Raw genomic sequence first — 8,017 nt, 5'->3', positions numbered from 1 at the left:
TAAACTGAGGCTCAGAGAGTTAAATGATTTCCCATAGTCACTCAGTAGGAAAAACCCAGATTTGTCTGACTGCAAAGCCTACCATGCCCTTGATTTCTATTTTCTATTTCAAAATATTCAGAATCTAGATAGGCATCCTGGGCCAAATCACCAGTTTCCTGAAGTCAGAGGCAAAGGTGCCATCACACACCTCCGGCACACCGAGGAACCACTGATTCAGCAAGGGATCTGCTGGCTCCATCCCTGGGCTGAGCTAGGCCATCAACGGCACGGAAAGCATTGATCTGCTCAAAATTCATGGGCACCTCTGTGGCCTGCCCTGTTGCTTGCTTATAGAGGGAAGGCGAGCCTAATTTGGATCCACGTCGGACTCTGGGCTGTGTGCCAGGTTTGGACACGCGAACTGGGTGCACACACTGTCACCTGGTGTGCGGTCTGTTTCCAGGCATGTCGGCAGCTGCCGCGGCTGCAGGTGCCCTGACGGATGCATGCCCTGCATTCGTCCTCAGTTAGGGCCACCACCGCTTCTGGGCCACACTTGCCCTTGCCCCCTTCTTCTTTTTGCCAGGTGCCATTATGACTTTTGCCTCACTGCCCCATTTCCAACAGCCTACTATCCTCACCACACCCTGTCCCTTTCTGAATTTACATCCCTTGGTGGGGAGAGATGCATATGCAACTGGCATTTAGGAAGTAAAGGTCAGAACAGAGCTGGAAACGCAAACGAGGGAGTGGCTGATTCTACCTGGAAGCATGGGTGACCAGTCAAGGAAGGCTTCACAGAGGAGGGAAACACGTGCAGGGTCTCCAAAGACAAGCAGGAAGATGATTTTCATGGAGGAGAGGACCCTTCAGGGCCTTGTGTGAGAAGACAGAGGTGCTCTTATAGGCGCAGCAGTGTCCTGACCCCAGATATATCAGGGATGAAAAGAGGATGGATTTCAAAGTGGAAAGACCAGGGATCGAGGTTGGAGAGCTCAGGTAAAGGGAAGAGCAGGGCTTTCAGGAAAGGCAGGAAAAATTGGATTTGTCCTTCACAGGCGTTACTCTATATCTCTGATCAGTATGATTGAGAGAGAGACAAAACAATGCAAAGGATGGGTGGCAACTCGGTAGGAATTTGTTCAGACAACTCGCAGTTTAATCGTTCAGCAAATATTAATTTAGCACCTCCCCTTTCTGCCAGACACTCAGCTAGACAGCCATACGGGAGTGGGGACAAGCCGCACACTGTCCTTGCAGGTGTAGAGCTCCTGCTGCAGTAGGGTGACAGATATTAACTAGTAGGCACAATTAATGACATCATTAGAATGAAGGCAGGAGGTATTTAGTGACCTGTGAAAGTGGCGAACAGGACAGTCCCACAGTCTGGAGCTGCGGTCAGGGTGGGGGTAGTTTCTCTTTCATATTAGGTGAGTTAGTCCCCCTTCAGTCTTCTGAGTTAGGCAATATTGGCCATTATTTTACAGGTGCAGAAACAAAGGCTGAGGATAAGGAGTCAGACTTCCTCGAGGCAGGGTTCACGGGTGGCAACAGCAAGCTCAGAAGGCGCAGAGGTTGATCCCACATGAGATGTCTTCACTCTGCCCGCCTGTGCCAGCTCCGTCACCCAGAGGGCTCAGGTTTCGTGGCAGAGCCTAGTCTCTCCTTGCCTACTTCTCTCTCCCCACTGCCCCCACCTCTGTCTCTGTCAGTCTTTCTGCCCCACCTGCTCCAGGCTGACCTGTTTGGCTGAACTGTGAACAGAGCCAACTGGCAGGGTGACATCAGGGCAGCGAAGGAAGCTTGCTGTTCCTTGCATCAGCAAAGCAGAGGGCCTCTCTGGCACTTGGCAGCACACACAAAAGAAGCTTGTGTCAAGGGTGATTCAACTCCAGCCTTCTCAGCAATGTGGCAGCGGTGTGCTGTCAGCCATTCAAAGAGACACAAGGCAGCTTCAAGGAAACCTCAGACTGACTCCGCAGTGTGCTGCCGCCCACTGAGGAGCTGCGGCAGACAATGCTGGCTCTTCAGGAGCGAATGGCACAGGGCTTCCACAGGTGTGAGCATAAGGCCTGCTGGTCTCAGCAAGGCTTTATGTCCTGGTCGAATAAGGCATTTCTCTCTGTAACCTGGAAGGTGTCCCTAGGAGTGGGCATGTAACTGGATAACTCATTCCGCTTGACCCCTTACAGCTCAGTGAAGATGGCTTTGAGCTGAGATGGAGGGAGGGTGTCCTGTAAATGCCAAAACTGTTTCCATGTGCCTCTGGGTCCAGCTGGAAGGGCATGGGCTTAAGAACTAACTGGTTGGACTCAGAAGCCAACACACCCCTTTACCAGCTGTATGACCAGCTGGAGACTGTCTGCATCTCAGTGCCCGGTGGTGTGGAGGAGGGAGAAACAGAGGGAGCAAATTGCCTCCGGACCTCTTGTATGACCTCTAGCTTCACTCACCTCCTTGGGCTCCATCCTCATTAGTGGCCGAGAAGGCTGCTGAACATGTGACCATAACACCTCCCTCCTGCTGTGGTTGTGAGATCAATCAAATAATGTAGATAAATGCCTGGCACCACGAACCTTGAGGTTCTATTGTCAGAACTATCATCACTGTGACTATTAGCTCTTCATAGATGACAAACCTGAGTCTCAGAAGCCATATAGCAAGTATTCTATCCCAGCCCTGCCTGGCTCCGGAGCCCCTCTTCTTAGTTCTGTCAAAATAGTGCTTGCTTGTGTCTTCCTTCTTCTGTAGGGTTAGCTGGAAAAAGAGTACAGGAGGAAGAAAGAATTTAGTCACATGTTTCTTGAACAAATAATTTAATGATGATTGAAATTATTAAGAAGTTATTAATAAATCAAAATCATGTATTAATAATTAGAAATCATTCCATAAATATTTATCAAGGGCTATTTATGTGCTAGTTATTGTGCTGCTATGAAAGATAAAAAGAAAATAGATACAAATTCTGACTGCCTAGTTTATAGTCCAGCAAACATGAAGAAATCACTCTAATGATAGCAGGAATAACAAATAATAATCATAATGATAGCAATAAAATAATATACTAGCCTGTATTGATGAGTACTATATTGCAGACATGGTAATCAGCATCCTGCATGCATCGTCCCTTTAACATTTTAAATAATCCTCTGTGATGAGAATTATTACTTCAGTTGTACAGAGGAGAAACCCAAGCTCAGAGAGGTTGTGTAATGTGACCAAAATTATATAATTTGGAAGTGGGACAGAACCAAGAAGCCGACCCAGGTTTGTCTGACCCAAATTCACCCCCAAATTACTGTGCTATACTCACTCCCTAACTGGTCTCTCTATTTGCAATTGAAAAAAACAACTGGTTTGACTAAGTGGCTTTAATAAAAAGCAGAATTATACCCATTAGTGCTTACAGGGAACAATCCCAAGCAAAATCCTATGACTGCCTTTTGGACCTTCCAGTTTCCTATTTCGGTACATGTTCATGAGAACCTACTTACTGCGTCTGGCCCTGAAAATCTTGCATCAGCAGCTCCACGTTCCCACTGCAGCTCCCACAAGCCTTTGTACTTGCAACTTATTCCAGCCCATTCTGTGACAACAGATGAGGTCCTTCCCACCTAACGACATATCTGCCCTCCTGTCACTTTAAACGGCCCTGAATCAAACAATAGTGATAATTTGATTCTTCTAAAGAGATATTTGAAAGACATTAATGAAGAAGAAAATAGTAATGTCATGTCACTCTCATCCTGTGCTTCCACGCTGCTCCCAGGTATCCAAGCCAAACAGATAGTCTTGAAGTCAAGAGAAGGATATAACTGGGGACAATATTGGGGGCAGGAAATCAACTGTAGTTGAATGGATTCTTCCCCCTCAAAAGCACAGCAAGGAGATGCTTCTTAACAGAAGCATCGCACTCTTGCTGAGAGTCAGCATGGGAGGGATATATATTTTCACTGGACTTAAGGCATTTGTGGTGGTTGACACTTTATCCTCCTTCCGTCTTCCTAAACTCTCTCAGATCTGGCCACAGCTCCCTAGGAATTCATGTCTCCCTCCTTCATCTTATACACACTGTACCTCAACTGCCAAAAAAGATCCCTTCTTTATTCAAAATGCTGAAAAGCTCTATCCCATATTCCCCATCCGCAAACCACTTCAAGGTCAAGTTCAAGGTCCAGCTCAGAATTCACCTTATTGGTGAAACCTCCCTTGACCTGGTCTGGGAGGCTCATATAGACTTCTCTCTTTGTGCCGTGCTCCTCTCTGACATAGCCATTATCACACCTACTGGGGTCATGTCTGGAACATCTCTCTCTCCCACTAAGTCAGCAGTCTTACAAACAGGGATTTATCTAGGTCTTTTTTGTTGCCCTATTTACTAGTTCAAAAAAAAACTGTGCACATTCTAGTAGGGGAGACAGTCAATGAATGAAAAAGCAAACAAATAAAGAAGCAAAATATTACAGATTGAGATAACTTCTGTGAAGGAAAACAAATGGGTGAGGCAGTAGAGAATAAAGGGGAGTGTCTACCAACTTTGGATGAACAGGAAAGGGCTCTCAGAGGAGGTAGAATGCAAGCTAAGACCTAAAGGAAAAGGAAGATGGAGGCCCACAAAGAACTGGGCCAGGAACAATTCCACAGGAGGCCTAGCAAGAGCTGGATGTATGTGAGGAACCGGAGGCCAGTGTGATGGAAAGGAGGAAGGAAACCAGGACACAGGAAAGAGGTAAGTAAGTACAGAAGAGACACGGGGCCAGGCCAGATCAGGCTAGACTCTGCAGGCCACAGTAAAGAGTTTCGGTTATTCTGAATGCAGTGGGAAGCTATTAAAATACAGTTAGCGGAGAAGAGGTATTATTTGATTAATGTTTTTTATAGGGCCCTCTGACTTCTGTATGGGAAGAAGATGGATTGAGAACTTAGCAGGATCAAGAATAGAAGTGGACAGGCCACGTGGGGGGCTGTTTTATGCCAACTACAGTGTCTGATACGGCAGAGGTGCTCAAGAGAATGAATGAGTGGGTTAGATCACTGTAGGGCTTACAGAAAAATTGTGAGCTGCCAGTGCTTTCCCAGCTGGCTGTGATTATGTGTCCCCTCCCCCTTATCACCCATGGCATGTGACTTATTCTGAAAATGTTTAAAAAGAATATTCTGGAAATTCCTTATTCATCTCAGGCCCAGATTTCCCATCTCAAGCCTGCAAAAATCATCATCTTGTCCTTGTAACATTTTATCAAGTTTGACATCATTTCTTGCCACTGTTCTCCATTTCTGTGAACAGAAAACAGCCTCCTGTTTCTGGCAAAAAAAAAAAAAAAATGCAGGTTCTGCTCCAACCAGAAACGGGAAGGGGCAGGAATTCTGATGGGGACTTTCATCCCCTTTTCAGGAAGCTGGCTGTTGGCCATATTTGTAGTCTTGACTTTAAACCTGTGAAACCTCAGCATCCCCAGGGGAGCCAGTAGGGGCAGGCTCTTGGCACACAGAGCTCCTGAGCAGCACAAATATCCGCTTTTCCTCAGACATCTCCTGCTTTATTAGCTAAGCTGCTCTGAAGCCCAGACAGACGCATTTCATGCCGAGTTTAGGGTGAAAGCCATTTGGCAGGTTCCATTCCCAGGGTGCTCTGGAAAAGGGACCAGGGGCTATTGAACACAAGCCATGCTGGACACTTTCCTAAACCAACAGGAATCAGCTGCTCTTTGACAGTGGGGTCTGCTAACAGATGGAAAATTCTTCAAGAGGAATGGAGATAGAGGGAACTAAGAAGGTTCTGAGTATTCCAGATGGATATGATTCCAGCAGAGCATGCCTCCCAATACCCTGTGACCCCTGTAAGGACCATTGAAAGGGACATAGAAGTAATTCTCCAATAGCATACTTATAAAAGTGTAAAAGCAATAAAATTAAATGAATTTAGAGCTAGAAGAGAACTTAGTAATTGAATAGCCCCATTTCTTATGAGGAAGCCAACATGCAAAGATCTGGAGTGACTTTTCAATTTACCAAGCTATTAAAAGACACCATAGAGACGCCCCAGGTAACCAGGTTCCACTCTGTTCATCCTTTTTGTAATACTATACCTTGTCATTGCTTATAAGATAGTGGTTAAGGACATCTGGTCATCATACAGACTTGGGATGGAATCTCTGTGTGAGATTCACCAGATCTATGACTTTTATAGGTTTCTTCACAGGAAGTAAGTGGGAATAATAGCACCTATCTTGTAGATATAATTGAGATAATGATTACAAAGTTTGTGCACAGAAGTTGTGTGCCCATGTGTTCATCAAATATTTTGCCTCCTTCTGGATATTGAGGCCAACAATGTTTTCCAGGCTCTTTGTACCTGGGCAGGACCATTGACTAGTTCTGGGTGGAATGTAGCCAGAAGTGATGTGTTTGCTCCCAGAGTCCCATATGCAACACTTTCTGCTCTCTTTCTACAATAATTGTACATTGAAGACAACAGCATCACAGAGTATCAAGGGGCTGGATCCTTGAGTCACCGTGTGGAAGACAGTCACCTGACGAACAAAGCACTGAATTCTGTGAGAGACAAGAAACATTTTTTGTGTTAAGCTATATTTTGGAGAGTTGTCATAGTAGCTATTGTTGCTTATTCTGACTAATTAACACTCATTAAATGACAGCTATTATAAATGGCATAATTTCACTTTATTCAGAATCTACACACGCTACAGTTTCTTATAATTAGACTTCTTTTCACAATACACTGATGGCACAATTCAACTCTGAGGAGAGACACCATCAGATTCTGAAGCCTTCAGTTGTGAATCACTGAAAAATTCAACTGTGGTCCTCATAATCGAGCTATGACCATAGCATTTTAATTCATCAAAAATCAGCAATGGAGGGGAGTTCAAACAGTCTTTTGTTAAGTGATTACTCAGCTCCAGACATTGTTCTAGGTACTATCACATCTGTTGCCACATGCTATCCTGAGATTAGCCCTATAAGAGTGTGAGGTGACTATTATTCCAAACATGCCCACTCCCACCTCAGGGAGATCACATTCTCCCAGGAATGCTCTTGCTCCAGAGATCTGAATGGCTCAAATTCTAGGTTTGTTCACATTGCTGGCAACACTGTCAAGACAACCCTCCTCTGCCATGCACATCACCAGCCTCCGTTCTTCTCAAACTCACATATTTTGCTGTTCATTCTTAGCAATGCTTGTGCCCTGCTGACCAGATCCCAGTCCCTGGTGGACAGAGTACTTCTTAACTGATGACACATTGGGTTCTTGCTGTCCCTCAAAACCATATTTCAAGAGTAGATGAGAAAAAAATGTTGAGGGTTATAAAGAAAACATAGTATGTTGAAGGTTACATAAGGAATAGTTAAGTCACTATTTTTTAACAAAATGAAAAAAGATGTGCCTTTAGGAAAGAATGAATGCTCTCAAATTGTGTTATGTATTTTTTTAGTCCATTCTTTGTCTATTTTATCCTTTCTCTTAATATCTCATGTTAAATGGTTATAATGACCCTTGCTAAAATCAAGAGCTATTGCTGATTATGTTATTGATGGACCTTGGCACAGATATTGAAAACCAATGTCCCTCTGGAGCAAGGACACAAAAAAACCTGGTGATAATTCTTCTGGAGAAATTACCAGTATTTGCAGTTTATTAAGAACAGTGAGTAAGGGTTTTTTGAATGTGCCTATAAAGAAAAGCAGGCACTTGGTCCCCATGGGAAGTCGGCCTTTTGGAGCAGACCTGGTGACTGATGAAGTGGGTTTTGTGTAAAATGCAAATTCACATTTTGTGGAAACTGGAAGTTCATTCATCTAAATCACTTCTGTTATAGTCTATGATGGCTTTTGAAAATTGCCAGGGCAGGTTTTTTTATTTGATCTTTCAACATTATTGGAGGTCATATAAACAGGATTATATGAAGTCTTTCACTGTCAATTAGTGTAATTCTAAATCAACATTCTGTCAACGATGTGCAGGTTTGACAATGTAAGGAGGAAGAAAGAAGAGCTCATTTTTCCTTCAAAT

At 44.3% G+C, this 8,017-nt stretch overlaps 1 long non-coding RNA gene across 1 annotated transcript in view; it reads right to left on the bottom strand.

Annotated features, from left to right (window-relative positions):
* Positions 1–6,143: 6,143 nt before the first annotated feature.
* LOC140845468 (uncharacterized) overlaps positions 6,144–8,017 on the bottom strand; it is a 49,853-nt gene continuing 47,979 nt past the window's right edge. The window contains exon 3 of the long non-coding RNA XR_012124239.1: positions 6,144–6,537. This is a non-coding gene — a long non-coding RNA (uncharacterized lncRNA). The remainder of the gene's footprint in view (positions 6,538–8,017) is intronic.

Source organism: Manis javanica, chromosome 2 (assembly GCF_040802235.1).
Source record: "Manis javanica isolate MJ-LG chromosome 2, MJ_LKY, whole genome shotgun sequence".
In the NCBI taxonomy this organism is placed as follows: domain Eukaryota; kingdom Metazoa; phylum Chordata; class Mammalia; order Pholidota; family Manidae; genus Manis; species Manis javanica.
The sequence above is the reverse complement of the archived record's forward strand: the minus strand, read 5'-3'. Positions and strand labels throughout refer to the sequence as shown.